Consider the following 19,223-nt stretch of genomic DNA (forward strand, 5'->3'; position numbering starts at 1 on the left):
GCTAATTTTCCAAAGGGAAAAGAAAAACAATTCGAGAATATCAAATATAATGATTACAGCATAAACTTTATATGTAATACTCCTATATGGACAGTTGGTATGAGAAAAAACGGTCCTACGTTATGGTGCCGACAAGATTCATTTTCTTTTTCGTTCGAGACACTTTATCTATACAGCGCACGCTTGATAATGCGCAGAATCGAGCTGGACCTCGGAGGATAGAGAAATCGTTGTCATTCTGTCTTCCTTAGTCGAAAACTGTCCATATAGATGTATTACATAAACATTTATCACGAAGAAAATTTAGTTTCATGTTAATTTTCATTTTGCTATATAAATGAAGCTTAAGATTAATAGTTAAGAAATTGAATAATACGGATTATCTTGTGAATAAAATCTTCAGAAATATTCGCATTATCTTGATGACAATAATTTTTTACTGTTCTATTACAAATAAATGGATTCAATATTCAATAAATAATATTCAAATGTTTATCTTTTTTCAAAATTGTTATACGATCATAAAAAAATAGTTAATAAAATCCGTGCTCTTATACATATGTAAAAACTAGGTACAAGCTGGATGCCGGGATTTACTTAATGCTGATTAAAAACACATTTCACACATTGAATAGTCAAAATAATGTTTGAATACGTGATCTAAGTCTATTTTATGTCACAGTAGATAAAACGTATGTATTGTTGCCTTACAAACAATGGACTTTATCTAGGAAGTGCATTAAAAAAAGCAATTACCAGTTTCGGAAAATAACGTCATGACCACTGAGTTTCGAAGTCTCAAGGTAATCTTTATTGATCGTTTAGGAAATTATAACAAGAAATAAGAAAGCTTTAAAAAGGTAATATACTGTGCTGTTTTTAATTAAGAATACATTTCTAATATTCACAATTGCGTAAAAGTTTTGAGAGAATAATCTTGGAAAGAATAAAAAACACAAACTGGAGATATTGCATCGTTATGAAGGTGGGGTCTACTATAATTAAATGTAAATTAAAAAAGTAAATTAAATTTGATTTTGATTACACTCGTACAACTTAGAAGAAATAAAAATAATTCAAAACATCTGGAATGAAAAGATAACACGCGTAGAATTCTGTCAATATGTGCTGCAAATATTGGAAGAAGACCCTAATGCCTTGAATTTCATAATGAATTATTATTTTTACCTTAGAAATCTTCAAGAGAAGGAACTTGTTGAAAAAACTGATATAGAAGACAATGAAAATTAAAGGATATCAAAATAATATGGAAGGAAGTCTGTTAACATTGTCTTACATTATTTATAATAAATTTGTGTTGTCTTATTGTTTGACTACATATTAACATAAAATAGATGCTGCCTAATGCCTTATATACTCCAGATTCAAAAACATCCTTTGACCATTTCTGGAGAAGAAAATTAACTCTAATAATAGGAAGAGTCTTGAAAATATTGAGAATAAAATTGTACTAGTTTACTATAAGTGTATGTCAAGCTTGATTTCCTTCAATAATCCAGCTCGTGAATGACTTTTATCACCAACCATTTGTTGTAACCATGATGTTCACTCAAACTGACCTTGAAATATTAGTAGATCATAGCTACTTAAAAATGGTGATACTAAAATAAGAAGTATGCTAACTACTACTCTACTAATTTCATGATATCTCAAAATATATAAAATGGCCTTCATATATATTCAAAGTACTGAAAAATAGAAAAATATGTAGAGTAACAGATAAAAAATGAATATGCGTTCAACATATTGAGCAATATATTTCAGTATATGAAATAATTTTTAAAACAATCAGTTGACTTGGTTGAACTTGTGAAGATTTGTTAATTAATAGTGAAAAACTCGGTACATCATCAAGAAAAAACCATTCACACATTCGTGTGACGCAAGTATAAGAACCTGTTCATTTTAATTCGAATACATCTGAAGTTTCATCCTGTTAGGACAGGAAAAAAAATAACAAATTTTAATTAATGAAACAGTTCGAATTTTGGATGGGTGGTTCCATTTCGTTAAATTAAGATAAAGTATTGATAATCATATACAAAATTTACTATCGTAACGTTAACGGTTATTTATGATTTATTATTATCACAATCTTTTCCTAATCCACTAATATATCTTCGTCTACTGGGTGTTATGACAACTGGAGCATGGTTGACGATAACGTTACTTTGTGACATGATCAATTTAGAATGTTTTCAACTGTTTTTTGTCGCCAAGTGCTTACTTGATAAACGGTTTTCACAGTTGTTGAGTAACATCGACATTTTAAAAATGCAGATGAATTAACTTTGATATAAAGTGTATTTTTTTATTTCTCTACAGAGGGAGGAAGGGTTATATGAAATTTCATCTACAACCAGCACATAATCTATGAATTATTAAAAGGATATTGATAGTATTGATCTTATCACAAGATTTCTGAATTCATTTGGAATAACTTCTGTCATGGTTTCCTCAACTTCGAAAATTGTATAAAACTATTTTCAATTTAGCATATTCCCCATTTTTTAGATTAGCCAGAAACAGATGGACATTTAGTCGTAAAAAACTGATAAATAAAAAGCGACTTCTCGTACAGCGCGTCGTCATAATGAAATAAAAATGTTTAGCTCCATTTTTGGGTCTCCTTGCGTTGCTAAAACAGTGAGCATCAGAGATAGAATGAGAAGTCAGGATATTGTGGAACTAAGAAATTAGAATTTAGTGAGATAGATTAGACCAGGGATTCCCAGACTGGATTCTGCAGAATCTATTGTACTTAATTCAGGGGAACGTGTGACCATGCGACCCCGACCAATTCACCCATTAAGAAAAATGTTATTGAGATGATTCAGCAAATGGGGAGGGGCTCCATCATGCATGAACCACATTTCCCTGCGAATGTCGATAGGAATATCACATAACATGGGTGGGAAATTATTTTGGAGAAATTATAAGTATCGCTGATCAATCAGGTTATTATTCTATACTATAATATACTATTTCTGCGCACGCATTAACACAAAATCGATGTTGATTCTTTGTTTGAATTTGTACCGTGAGGATTATCATCTGCCCATAAATGTAAATTATGGGATTCAATAAAACCGTCTCGTGTGAAATGTATTATCAACTCGTTGTTTATCCAGAAATGAGTGTAGGCCAGTCTTGCAGGATAATCCTCTACTAGCATGCACTTTTTGGATGTGGAAGGGGTAAAGAAGTTGCTCTTGGAGACTCCCATGAATATTTGTTGTTGATGCGTTAAATTGCGTATGCTAGTTGTGGGATCATCATCAGCTGCATTTGATGTATTTTGCTCTAAATCTGGTGTTCGTATAGCTAGTTGTTGACCTTTTCCACCTTTTTTTTTGGTTGAACATAGGGTATAGCTCTGCCCAGAAAGCATTCAGTATACAACCTTCTGGCTTCTGACGAGTTAACACAAGCCAAACCATACATCAAATGCATGTCGGTAGGTGAATTAAATCATATTGAAAGTTTAAATACGATGTGATAATTATTGATGACCGGTATTGGCAGCAAACAAACATTGGCAAATTAAGTCGCTTGCAATTTTTAATTTTACTAGTAAGAGTAAGAGTAAAAATAAAAAATCGATTAAAAAATTCTTTTTTGCTATTATTAGATAGATAGATTGTACAGGTTGTACCAATAAAAGTCAATGAAAAACCATCCATTGAAAATTCATAATGTTCGAATATAAGTTCTGGTTTCGCAACTTCGAATGCCTATGTTGTATGAGAAAAACATTTTTATGTCAGAGCATTATTTTCACGTAATCAACCCACCCGAATTTCCGGCACCACGGCTTTGATGGCTCGACCGTCTGGAATGATTTTGAAATGCGATAAACCCCCATAATTCCATCTGACACATAAGATTTTCCGTTCAAATCGACTTCTCTTTGCGACGGGTTCTGGTAGTTGTCCTTTGTTTAACCACTGATTTTACATACTCGGGTTGTTACGATAAATCTATTTTTCATCGCTGGTCTAATAAAACACATTTAGTTTGAAAAGATAAGTTTAAATATAACTCTTGGTGTTAATTTTATGACTTATTGACGGATTTTATCCGTTACATATGAGCAATATATTAAACAGTAGCATTATATATTCTTCAAGAATGCTATAAAACATAATTGAATAAATTACTATTATTTTTATTGAAGCACAACATGAATGTTGTGTGATTTATTTTTTTTTTTTTTTTTCGGCATGTAACTTAAAGTTTATTTGTTGATATCTGAAGAGATAGATAATTATTGGGACATTAGGAACATTGGACTCGATTTCAGATGTATTCGGAGTAAATTGAGAGTCGTGATTGAATTGGAATACACTGTTTACACCACCACTACAACAACACACACAATTACACTGTCTGACTTCACCTTCAGTCTCTGAGAACGATAACTTGGTTATCGAAACGCGCGTCAGATAGTGTAATTGTGAGTAGTGGTGTAGTGATGGTTTTAACAGTGTGTTCAATATGAATATCGCCAACGATTCCAGAAATTCCAACTTAAAAATATCATGAACCCGAAACTTTTTTTGTAATTAAATGGATCGGTCCACCACCTAAATTTCGACTTAAATCTATAGAACACATCATATATTTCATTGCCGTAACCTTAGTTTCAATTTAAACCGAGAATGCTTACGGAAACAGTCAAGTGCATGAACCGCGTATATGCGTGACCAGTCTGTTTGAAATTGTATGCAATCGCTACTGCATTGAATTAAATCGACTTATCCACAATTATAATCTGACGTCCCATTCTAATTATTCGGTTGTTATGCAATATTTCATGATATGTAATGAGGTTGAAACATTTTACATATACGAGGTACATGAAAAAATAAATATCCATTTCAGAATCCAACAAAGCTCACAAAAAAGTTTGCTTGAGTGAAAGATGATTGATTATTTATAGAAATGATGATAATTGCTTTTTACAATGTAAAACTTCTTCTTTTTTATATATTATGTCTTAAATTAGAATAATTTAATCCAATAGAATGCGGTCCAAATGTATGGAATAAATTCAACTTTAGCGTTTTTACGTATTACGTGAAAAAAACCTGAAACACGTCTATTTTCATTCTTAAATACACAATTTACAGTATGCAAATATTATCCCCCTCCAGTACTTCATATCATATGCACCGCATTGTATTCATCACCATCATTTTATAGGGCAATGTAAACTCGTAAACTTTTGGAAAAATCATATCAGAATACTATTATTACTCCTCACCCAGTTTTTTGTATTTTAATAATTCAAAAACGTGTTTCGATGTCATGAATCTCATCAGAGGAATGTAGTATCTTCTCGTTCGGAATCTCTTGGTTGACATTGCAGCAAAATCTTTCTGGCTCTATACACACTACCAATTATCAAATTTCGAAACATTAGAGATGAGATATAGTGATTTTTTTGAAGACAACCTGTACAATTATCAAAGAAAGTGTATTCGTATTCTTCGTATACTCTCGCTGCAACATACATCGTCAGGTTTGAAAGGCGGTACTTGGAAGAAGATTAATACCTGCTATGTATAGACTACTTGGATAGCAACAAGCACGTCGCTGCTGAGGTGTTGCTAAAATTTTGCTCTAAGGAGGAGGAAGGATCAGATTCGAGAGGGATAGACTGATGTTTTTCGCAATATCTACTTCACGTCCAATTGTACCGTTTTTTATTTTTTTGTGTCTCTACCTCCGCTATTATCCTCAGTAATATCATTTCATGGGTTGTGTTTTCTACTTCAATTTGTTAGTTAGTACCTAGGATTGGAATTAATATATCACTCACCATTAGTACAGTAGAACTTACTCGTAAATTTTTATTTTTGTACTTTTTGCTATCATACTCTCTTGTTTACCCTTTTCACTTGATACTTTAGCTTGTTCTCTTCTCTTGTTCTTGTACTTGCACTCTGATGGTATGTTTTATATTTTCCTTATTTCTGTCTTTTATATGTTCATCTGTTTTATTTCATTACTTCACTTCTCTATTCTGTTTTGTAGCTCTTTTGTGTTGGTGAATATAAGGTCGCCCGCATACATTATTCTTTTCATGTAATTTGAATCTCAGTCTATTTTATTGTAAAAATATTGATAATATACCACACCCCTGTCAAGTTTTTTTGTTATTATCGAGAAACTATTCATTTACTTTATTTGTTCGATTATCTAGTAGGTTAAGGTACGCATTATGCAATTTTTCTCAAACTTTCAGAATCATTTCACATCATGAAACAATTTAATGAACAGTTTGTTGTTTATGAAATATTCATTGATACTTTTCGTTGTGTGTAATTTTGTATTAACAACTAGTAAACACATAGAACGAATCAGTGGAACAAAACGATGTAGAATCACAGAAGTAACCACTAGCGCATAGATAATGAAATCAGAAACCAGATAAATTGTTCTAATTGTGGTCAAACAGAATCATAGTATGGAAGGTACCACTCCATTTTTAAAAGTAATCAACACTTCTCTTATTAAAACCATCTCTTCCTTAATAATTTTATATCATGTATGATGATTGGGAGTGAAAAATCTTCCGTCAACCAATGGCTATAGCTATTTTCATTATAAAATTCAGAACTACTTTAAACTTTTAATCAATTCCGACGCTTTACTATTGTAGCTTTAGGTGGTTGTGTCTCCGTTCTCCTATTAGGGTTTTTAACTAGTATGTGTGCAAGTGGTAAACAAACCATTGGGTGCAAACTGAACAATATTTAATAGCAAAAAAATAATACTGGCTTATACCACAGAGACAATGAGTATAATAAAGGAAAATGCCGACATAATGCTAAGAATTTGAAGAAAACTTATGCATACTGCTATCAGACAGTAAAAATGAAAGAACGTTTACGGAAGAACAAATAAAGAAGAAATAGAAGTAGTGCGAGAGGGAGAGAATGTGGGGAAGATGATTCAAAAACACAAGAGTAATATGGCTGAGACATATTGAGAGCTGGACCGTAAGCTGGAACTGATGGTAGAGTGGAAGAGGAAGTGGAAGACCGAGGTCGAGATGTTCGGATGGATTTAAAAAGAATTATGGTGAGAAACTGAAAACAAATGGCTATAGGTAGGAATAAATGGAAAGAGAAAGTAAACAAGCTAAAGGTGACAGAAGACGAAGACATTGATCCTCTTAAAAAGGCTGTATAAAGCTCAAAAGAGCGGCGAAGTCCAAAGTGAGATACATCGTGCCATACATTATCCGTATACCAAAAAGTCTGAACATCTAAAAGAAAATTTTTTCTAAAAAAGTGTCAAAGACACCTAAAACCCCTCAGTAAAAAATGCGTTTTTGCTTGGCCTTCTCAAACAAAATGGAATGAAATGAAATTTTTTTCAGAAAGCCTCTCTGTAAAATGCGAGTCGTAAATTCTACTATAGTATCAAATAAATTGCTTCTTCATCCAACAGATTCTATAAATTTGGTTCCCAGAGATTACTGTCAGTTCTTAAGTCAAAAAAAAAAAATGGTTCAAAAGAAAGAACTATCAATCAAAAAAAACTTTGAGGTTAGAGAAGCATTGATTGGTCGAAGAAATGATGAACAGAAAGAAATTTGCTCAGAAAACATTTTTTTTATTTATCAAACCAAAGGTTTTTAGTAGAATGTATCGATTTAACTTATATGCAGATTAAAATATATTAATAATAATGATATGGACTACCAAAAACACAGGTTTTCACTTTTCGTCTAAATTCAATTAAATTTGCTCTCAGATGAAGCATAAGCTAATGACTTTAATGAGATGGCGTCATAAAAATAAACGTTTGCTTTGACAAATGAGTTAAAAATGTCATTTCTCACAATTTCGCCAGGAAAACATAATTTTTTGCGACTCCTTAGATAAACAAATTTCAAATTATATTTAGTGACTTTTTCTATTAATAAGTTGAAATAGCTCTTGGTACGATCATTTATTCAGAAGGAATAATGGGTATAATATAATAAGTAATAATTGAAGCAAAACTAAATTTATCCGATAGCAGACTTCCTTAAAATAAGGTATACCTCAACATATATGTCATTGTTATTATCTCACATAGATTAGGAAACTTTTGTGATATTAGCTGTGAATTTTTCGAATCCATTATCATCATATTTTAATCAATTCAGACATAATATCAACGTAAACCTTCAACATGAATCATTCTATAGGTTGGTGACATGAAAAAACCGTTCTGTAGTTATAAATAATATATAAATCAAAAGTAAATTTTTCTAGACCAGATTCGAACCCAGGACCCGCAGTTTGAAGGCTTATAGCATTAACACTGAACAGTATATAATACAATATATGAATATTGACCTGGTAACAGAAATTATTAATAACTATGAATGATATGGATAGAAAATAATAATTAAAATGTAAAAACAATCTCTTATTCGTTTATTAAGCTTAAGGTTATTTACTTATTCTTATTTAGAATCTACTCCTAACTAATCCTTTTATATTAAAAATCGACTCCATGCTCCATTTGTTAATTTTAAAAGTTTTCTAGGTGCTTATTAAAATAATAGAAGAAACAGTTTCGTTATAGGCAATTGGATTCAAGTAATAAATAGTGTAATAAATAGTTGGAACGTAGTTATAAACTTCTAGGTTAAATTTACGAGGTTTAATTAAAGAATAAGGTGAATTATTTTATTGAAAACAAGGTAAAACGGTTTATTCCAACTCTATAATATTCACTGGTTTCAAAAGTTCGAGTTTCATTATCATATCTGTGTGAATGTTTGTTGTATTATTAGAAATTTTGATTTCAACTTGCAAAAATTTGCTTTAATCTATTTACTTGAAAAAAAATAGAATTTCCAATCAGAATATTGAAGCTTTTAATTAGTTTCCAGTGAACTCCAGTGACTTCATCCAATGAATGTAACTTTTTAGAATGTTCTTAATTATGTTGCAATTTAGTAGCGATTTCAATGTACTTGACTCTGTGACTCACTCACTCAAACATGTAAAACATGTCCCACTGTTATTTCCTTGACACATACTCAGATATTTCAGTCTTGACAAGTAGATGTTGATGAGTCGACTTGAATTATCATTAATTTTGTCAACAGTACTTGTTATATTATTCCAAGGTTTCACTTCATGTAGCTTCTCTTTTGAATGAAGCCACTGATTTTATCACGAATTAACCTCTTTTCCTTTCATGTAAAATTATACGATAACCGTTTCATCACTTCCTCTTGTTTATTTTGTCTGTTGGACAGCTTCTTCATTATCCCGAATTCCAAAATAAAAAGGATCTTCTGGTCAATAGTAAGAAAGAATACATGCCGCGTTGGACACTCAACAGTAGTTCGACTAAGAAACGAAATGAAAAGAATATGTAATTCGAATACTTAATCAGCACGCATCTTAAAAATGAGTGTTTGTAACATGCCATTGGGCCTATTAACTGTAGCTGTCAAGATGAAGTTTAGCTGTAATCAAGGATCCAGCCTCCAACAACTTGGAGCCCAGTTGAGGACTTCAAATAAGAAAAAAAAAATGAGAACCAGAATTCACTTGGAAATTACTGAGAAAAGAACGAGTAGGTAGAATAGATCTGGATATAAAAGAGCTTATGCTGTAAGATATATAAAAACTAAGTTCAATATAAGTAAAATATAACTGAAAAATAAAAATTTACCTGGAGCTGAGTACAAAAAATTTGCTTAAAATTATTTTTACAGTAATTATGAAAGAAATTTTGAAAGCACTACATTTGAAAAGATATTTGAGAAACTAATCAGCTTATATAAGGAACAGTTTCACTACAAATTCACTTTTTTTACCTTTTTAAGCGTCGTTGATAGAGGCCGATTGGCATGTTACACATTTCAAAATCACGGTGCAAAATAGTCCGTTTCCGTTGCAGTTATTACGTCGTTTATAAAAATCAGGGATTCTGTTTTACAATATGTTTCAACTAATGCAATTTTTTGTCTATTTGTGCTCAATCGTCTATAGTCAAAGGCCTGTTTCAATATTTTAATCTGTATTTGAAAGAGAGAATAAAAATTCATTCATCAAGTTTTCAATCACACTTTCGAATCAAATTCGAAATATACTAAATTTTCATTTCTATATTAACTAGCTTCTAAAATTTGGTTATAAATATTTGTTTGATTCTCTTTACACTCAGATAAATGATTTCGTACTTGTTCAAACACAAGACAACAACAATGGTTTGAGTATTGATTTCACAGAAACGTTTTTGTAACTATTTTTTTGACATTGACGTTCAGTTTGTATGTATGTATGTATTTAATCATTTTTAATCACACTGTCAAAAGTTCTATTTCTTTTTTAATTTTAATTTAACCCAAGAGGTTATGGGCCCAGATTTACGCGAGTTAAGGGGTTCATTAAATTGACGTACCTTAATAAAGTTTGTTTTGGGAACTGGTGTGTAGCATTGTGATAGTTGATAATGATCATGTCAGGATCACTTGATTTCAAGGCTTCTATTGAGAAATTGGAGGATCAAAGCAACTTGACCTTACTGCTGAAGCATCAAAAGGTTTTGGATATCGTAAATGATAAGTTGTGTCTCTGAGTAGGTTGCTGAACAAAATAACAAGCCTGTATCGGTTACCGACGTTGCTTGTTGACAATATGAGTGCTATAAGACTGATCTGGAACCAAGAGTTTCATCTCCGGGCTAAGCACCTAGAAGTGTGTTCACGAAGAGTCTTCCTGTTTCTGCTAATAGGAAATCTATTGAAGCCTTGAGTTTGGGCGAATGTGTTGGAGCTACCTACCTCGTACTTGAATATTGAATTCACGGAAACGTTTCTGTAACTATTTTTTTTGACATCGACATCAATTTTTATGTATGTATGTAGTCGTTTTCAATTACACTGTCCAAAGATTTATTCCTTTTTCATTTGAATTTAACCCAACAGGTTTAAAGTGCATCTTAAGTTTCAATTGGTTCCCACCATAATCATGGTCATAATAATCAGGTAATTTACTTCAATTCATTCAAGTAATTTCCGTTATTTTATATTGAATACTTGAACTACTTGTGAAAATATCGATATTTATTTAATAATCCTGGTAAACCAGTTTTGTTTTCTAGCAATTTGTTGCAATTATGTTTGACATGGATTTTAATGACTGTCTTTAACGAACGTGTTAATTAATTCGATGCAAACAAAATCATTCAATTTACAAAATACACAAACTTAAGCTTTCATCATGGTGTGTACCTAGATATATATATATATATATATATATATATATATATATATATATATATATATATATATATATATATATATATATTTATATATATATATATAAATATTTAGCATTTAAATTAGTTACATTCTATTAATTGGAGAAATTCATCTCACACATCAACACAACAATAGATATTATTTCCATGAGTTTATAATTATAAACTCAAATTATGATATTTTCCATTATAGTCATAAAAGAATCTAAATCAACACATGCCATCACAGAGCAAGAAATAAATAATTTCTAGGGGGTATTGTAAAGCAAAGTTCGTAGCTCATAAATGGGTTAGTGCGGGATTAGGGATAGTTACGCACATAGTCCTTCTAATAGGTATTGAAACAACCAAAAGCCGAAGTACTTTGAAAAAAAGTTAATCAGGCACCTTGGCTCGCCTGTATTTTTGAACCACGCACTAGTGAGAGCGGGACTATTCTTGGTCTAGGTCTTGTATAATCTTATTAACGAATTTTGCCCGTGAAACGTTTCGAGTATGGAATCAAAGATTAATTTTATAGTGTGTATATACATTTTTTTGTGTTATTATTATAATTGTATCGTTAAGAACTCTTCTAGAAAGAAAAATGTATATATTCATAGTTCTTATACCATATCAATTTGGATTAGAAAATGAACCATTGCCAATCTTTTCGATTCAACTATATTACATCGTATTACCATCGACCGCGAGGACACAGTTTCCATCGAAATTAGCTATGGATGACTAAACAAGAAGTACAAATTAGATTTTACAATATTCACACGTAATACCTACTTAATAATATATCTTCCGCATGCTTCATACAATTCGATCATATGATAATTGGAATTCGTATTCAACAAAGAAAGTTGGTGAGCCATGATTTATAAGGTCCTGAACTCGATGAATACTGGCCGGTTTATTATTATTATTAATACAAGGGGATGATGAATAATAGTTTTTATAATTTGATAGTTAATTTTTTGCATAACCACGACGAACTTAGGCGTCGCATTACAGCATTGTTTCGAACTCCTTCGAACTCGTCAATTAGCATAGAAATAATACTCCTAGAAGGATAGTAGAGTACCTCACGGATGAAGCGAGAATGATATTGAGCTTTTATGACAATACGCTTGCCCATGTAATTATTTAAATCCTTATAATACACTTGCGTTTGTATAGAACATCCCGTTTCATGATAATTTCAATTTCCAAGGAAATAATTATTAAAACCCAAAATGGGATCTGAAGTCGAGTCCATATGATAAATTTATTTTTAAGTATCCTTTAAGTATATTGCCAGAAGAGAGCGAGTATTTAGGATGCCATAAATATGCAGGAGTGCATCCACTAGTTGTAATTAAACATTATAGGATAGGAAAAGACATATACAAAGTTCGATTCAGAAATAACAAAGTTTTTGAATCGTAGATGCTCAGAAGCAACAACAAAATAAATTATCTCAATAATCTGATTATGTCGCTTCTGATTTTGAATGGTTGACAAAACAAAAGATATGTATAATGATATTAAAATGGCAATCATACTGAAAAAAATTAGTAATTTAATCACTATAAACTATTTTTGTTTAAGAACCGTTAAAGCTTATGGTTTAATCTAATCATATATTAACCTCTTTTTTTAAAATGATCCTATCACATTGTCATTCATTGTTAAGTAAAAATTAACGGTCTTGTTTAACGACTAATAAACAATGGTAGAGACAAAGTTATTCGGAATTTGAACTAGAATTGCTTTGAACATATATGTACATGTCATAATACCGCAAATATATTGAATTTAGCTTCAATTAATATCATATATGAACAAGAAAGAGGTGGGAACTAAAAAAATCGAGATGTTAATAGTTTCAGTCGCTATTCTTCATAGTTTAACAAATTGAATATAAAATTTGTTAGCTACAATAGAAGAAATTCAAATACCATAGGCAAAAAAACTGAATTATTCATGCTACAAAACAATTATCATTGATATATTTTTATTGTATTTTGTACAGCTACGAGGTCCCAGATGTATCTAGCCTGACCTATAAATGGCGATATTTGTTTAAAAATACCACAACTTTTATTTGAAGGCCATATAGTCCGGTCCAAATTAGACCAAAAAAAAACGAATGAAGCTACATAAATTCATCAAGTTGGCAATCAGTAAAATGTTTAATATACAATTTAAAATAAAATTTGAATGCTCTCCATCATTTCTGTGTATGGAAAAAATGTTATTCAAGGTCAAAGGTCAAAAAAATGAGTTTATTACTTCAGAACAAAATTATAGATCATAAAATTATTTGCAAGAAACGTATGAATACTTTTTTCCTACGAACCACCGTTTCTGAGATATAATGATTGCATGAGAAATACTAATCCTCGGACTTCAGCAACATCTTCGTCATTTGATAATTTATTTGATGAACTTATGACAGTTCCCAGCACAGTTAACAGAAATTTCTTGCAAATACTCACAACTTGTGTCGGTTCATTTCAATGTTGTAAGAAAAGTTTACATCTGAAAATATATTGGTGAAATTATTAAATACAACTTTTACAACTTTTTGAATCACTATATCTCAGAAACAGTGGCTTGTAGGAAAAAAGTATCAATACGTTTTTTATAGATAATTTTAAGAACTACAATTTTTGCCTAAGGTATTTTTATGAGAAAACTCATCGTTTCGCTGAAAATTGCGAAAAACTCTTTTTTATGATCTTTGACCTTGAATAAAACTTTTTCCATATACGGAAATGATGAGGAACATTCAAATTTTATGTTCAATTGTATATTAAACAATTTTATTGATTTTCAGCTTGATGGGAATTTATGTAAATTGATCGGATTATTAGCCCAACCAATATGTTGTGGACAGTGCAGTTGTCTGAAAATACTAAAATTTTCCGCTTTTGTTGTTTCATGTCCCCATTAAGGGTTTAATTTTTTCCAATCCGTCCATATTTTCTGCAAGTAAAACTGTCAACCTCTCTTTACTATGTTTTCCCACATAACATTTTTCATTTTTAAATGTAAACGTCTTGTCCGGTAAAAATTTGAAAAATAGGCCAGTTTCATCAGTATTAAAAAGTCTCGGGCATCATAGTTTTCAATCAGATGCTAATCTAAACAAACTGCATCATCAACACTTCCACTTTCCCTACAAACTTTTTTAAACACAACTTCATTTCTCTTTTTGGAATTTGTAAGCCACCCTTCACTTGTCGCAAAGTTTTTGATGCTTAGAGTAGACACGAACTCTTTTGCTTTGTCCTTCAACAAGTTTCCGCTAATAGACGCTTTTTGTCCTCTACACTGTCTTAGCCAAATGACCAGGCTTTCTTCCAGATGCGGAATTCACCTTTAATAGTTTTTTTCCATACTCCAGGAGTTTGAGCAGCATTAATGTTCTCCTTGTACTTTATTATGGTTGAGAGAGTACTCATAGAAATGTTAAATTCTCTTCCAACATCATTTTTCTTCTCATCTTCCTCTACTTTCACGATTAACTTCTTCTTTACAGCAATCGTCAAACATTTATACTTTCTAGGGCTCATAACTAAGACAAACTTTTTATCTGTATACCAACTAAATGATAATTAAATAAACTAATCATAACAAAAACAAAGGATCGTGTACGTTAAGTTTGAACTTGTCACCAGGGCCGGATTAAGATTTATAAGGCCCGGGGCTAAAATAATGACGGGGCTCCCTTAAGGAATTCGAAAACTCGGAAAAATTCACAAAATAATATCGATACGTTAGATTTGTGGTATCAACACATCAAAAAATACATAATGATTTCTAAAGAATGTGGCCCTTTTGGACCTGGGGCCCGGGGCTATAGCCCCCTCAAGCCAAATAGCTTAATCCGGCCCTGCTTGTCACCAAATGTACTTACAATCTTTCCATCTCTTTTTCTCTGCAACTTGTCGAGTGTTGGACGCCTATGAGTTCGAATTAACGCGTCGTTTCGTTATACAACTATGTTTTTTTCATTCGAATTTCCAAGTGCATAAAAATATATTGATTTAATTCGAAATATGAAGAGATTTTGTAAGGAACTCCTGAAAAATTTGAATTATAGAGAGGTTCGAATTATCGCAAATTTTAATTAACGAGAGTCGACTGTAGTTCCATTTTAATTTCCGAAAAATCGGTTTTTGGTACTCACCCTGTTAATTTTTCAAAAATATATGTTATCTGGCGAATCTTAACACGAGGAAATTAGAAATATTTCCAACTTAAAACGTAATAAACAGAACTACAGATTAATTTAATTATTGAAATGATCATGACATCATATAATTAAATAAAACTTATTTCTTCTGACATTTCTGACTGTATCTTTGATCGTTAACAGAAGCCTTTAACGTCCTAACGGTAGTTTTATGTCTAAATTTGGAGTTTATATATATATATATATATATATATATATATATATATATATATATATATATATATATATATATTGGAGGAGAAATAGGATTTCGTTTAAATGCATTTATGGGCGGGAAAGATAAAATCGTAGATGTCACATACCGTATTAGAATGTTTTATCTGTATCTGTTAAAGTCGACTTATCCAACGATAGTATACAAATTTTATGATGATGTACTTCCAAGCCTCTTCCGCAATCAATGTTTCTATGCATGTTAATGAAACGGCACAACTTTTACTCATATATGTTAATCGAATTTCGATATTGAACTATACACCTATATGAAATGCAACGCCATTTCCTGATTTTGAATGATTCAATTAGTTTATAATTGAAGTAGAAGTACCGGTTGTCTCAAATTTGTCGACTTTTATGAATACCGAAAGCACTTGAATTAAATAATTGTCACTGGTTTTTATAGCGATGCTATGATTAGTAGGACTTCATAGGAGATCCGAATTTTCCATGTCTCGTTAGATAGATATTTTTAATACCAAAAAACAAGTCTCGTTTTCGTCGATAAAAATTCTCAGTTTAATTGAAAATTTGAAAAATATATCATTACATTTTGATAAAGATGGAAATAAGTCGTAACGTCAATTTTTACCTGTTATTTTAAACTAATTTTCAATCAAATCAGAGCTAAAATCAAGACAAATTTTCCATCGAAGCTCTAGTATTTCTAATGCGTTTCAAAAGAAAGTTTCCAAATCTGGAAAATCTAGTGGCTGCTTAACTAATTCAAGACTGCTTCAGGTATTGCGGTTGTTATAAAGATAGAGTGGATCCGTTATACTTATGCAATAGATCACCAACTTTCCCTTACTTTTTTTTTCTATTGCCTCAAGTAATTTTGATAATGAATAAATAAAATAAGCGCGTGTGATTGTGACGAATGTCTTTTACAGTTTCCTGGTATGGGCCTGTTAACCTCATCGATCTTGCAATTCGAAATAATGGAATTTTTAAAAATTTTCATGTATCAAAAGGATTCTAGATGCTCTATCCTACATATACAAAACCTTCTATCACAGTTAAACTCCAGACACAGCTTTTCACTACTATATAAAGGATCAAAATTTGCCTGGATATGTGAAAATGTGCCATGTGTCTTTCCACAGATATTTGAAATTCATTCTCTCGTCATGTTCTAGTAATGTGAATCAGCATTCATTACCCTGACTTTACTATAGTCTATTTTTATGAATGAGAGAGTAATAAAATGATGAAGCATTCCTTATTTTGACAAGTCAAAACTTTTTCTATTGTTCTGTACAACTAACGGTTATAAAAAACTAATAAAATCCCGAAAACTTGTATTAGCTCAGAATTGATTCTAGTTTTGGAATAGTAAATAGGTTTGGCGCAAGTATGATAAGTCACCCCACAACGATCATCATGAAACTCTATACATAGACTATTGATCTTACGAGAAATCGATTTATCATATCTATTTTATGCGAAAACATCTTCCGAAAATACCGGAAGTGGCCATTATCTCAGGGAGACTAACAGATATCGAACCATGGATAAGTTTGTTCGATAGATCTCATCAAGATCTATCCTTGTGTGAAAAGTCGTGATGATTGACGTATGTACAGCAGAGTTTATGTGGAAAAAGTATGCAAATGCATGATTTTCACGAAAAATCAGAAGGTAAAATGAAAATTTAGTAATTTTTGTAAGGTTAGGTTAGGTTAGGTTGAGTTAGGTTAGGTTTTTTGATAAAAATGATGCATAAAATCCTTCCTACATCTGTTTGACAAAAAATTAGAGCTGTAACTAACGATTATATATTGTTTATAAGTAGCGATTATAAGGCCTATCATGATATACCGCTCAGTAGTATGGTGGGAATTTATGAAAAAATAGACCAAGAACAACCTCACGAAGGTGCAGAAGATAGTAGCATTGACAATCACCGGAGCCATGAGAATTTTTACACCAGCAGCACTAGTAGCAATCTTAAGCTTGCAGTAACCTATAAAAATGTTTATAACAGGTCTAGCTTCAAAAAGCGGATTCCAGTTGAGATAGAACAACTATTATGTATATACAACTACCTCGCAGGAAATGGGTAAAACAATAGAAAAAAAATATAGGATCTATCAGCTCAAAAAATGAACTAAATGATCACAAAAACAGACTTCGGCATCGTAACACAAAGTGGAACAGGATGCAGTGTGTTTTCAAAGGAACTGAAGATCCAAAAATCGTACTGACTAAAAACTGACCTCCGGGCGGAAATTTACGCAATTAAGAAAGCTGATAGTCTGCTAAGGGAAAATAGTGAATCAAACAGAAGCACAACAATTTACACAGATAGCCAGGCAGTCTTAAAAACAACAGTATTTAAAACGAAAAATCTCTCCGGTAATTAAGCATTTGCTGGAACCTCTACACTATGAAGTGGAAGGAAACTCAAAAGCAGATGGGTTTTCTGAACGTGGGACAAGGGTAGAAGATACCAAAGAGACAGTGCTACTACCGATGGAATTGTAAAAAAATTATTATTGACTCAAGAATTAGGGAATATAAGATTGAACAAAAGTGATGGCACGATATCCAAAGATCAACGAAGAAAAAGCAACAGCAAATCTAAAGAACAATTTGGCTGATTACTGGACATAATAATTTGGCACAAGATCCCGGAAACAACAAATATAGCTAAGAGTTCAACAGATGTAGCGTCTGATTTGCCGTGTCCTGTCTTGTTAGAAAAACGAATTCAAATTCTGGGATATAAAGAAATAGAAAAAATGATAGGAATAGAAATGGAAACTATAAAAACCTCATTATGCGTTGCAAATGCAGGAAAATTAGCTATTAGTAGAAATATACATTAAAAATAATTATCTAATTAATTTGCATTTGTTGAAGTTACAAATCTTTTTTTGAACTTAATTTAAATGCTCATACAAGAATCCTACGCGCTTTTTCACATCTCGAACGTAGTACCCTAGTACTTTTAAACATTTTAACGATGTCAAAAAAGTAACTGGCAGCTAAGTTTAGAATTCACCACATCAAACTGAACAACCTTTAGTTGAATGGGTAACATTTCAAGTTTAAGACATTTATTTTTTTAAAAGCATTTTATGTATGCATTGCATCTAAGAGGTTTATTCTTTTGAAAAACGATTTACAAAAATATTTGTCCTTGTGCTTCAGCGATCGTGTTGTAACTTCAGAAGTTATAGTCTGGGAGCTAACCACGTAAACACGACCAATAATTGAACTTCAATAAAAAATTAATTAATAGAATCAATCACTTTATGAATCGGTATAATGAAGATACGTATATTTCTGGTTTTGATTCTCGAGCCTTCGAAATCTTCATTTCAGTAATTTCAAGCAGAAACAATAAAGTATGATAATGCACCATCCTGCAGAAACCAAATCTATCTACCGAAGCGTGTATAATGTCTCCGTATCCATCGAGATTTAGTATCTAAGTATCTACAATTGTTGCTATTAACTCATT

Source organism: Diorhabda sublineata, chromosome 2, assembly GCF_026230105.1.
Source record: "Diorhabda sublineata isolate icDioSubl1.1 chromosome 2, icDioSubl1.1, whole genome shotgun sequence".
Lineage (NCBI taxonomy): Eukaryota > Metazoa > Arthropoda > Insecta > Coleoptera > Chrysomelidae > Diorhabda > Diorhabda sublineata.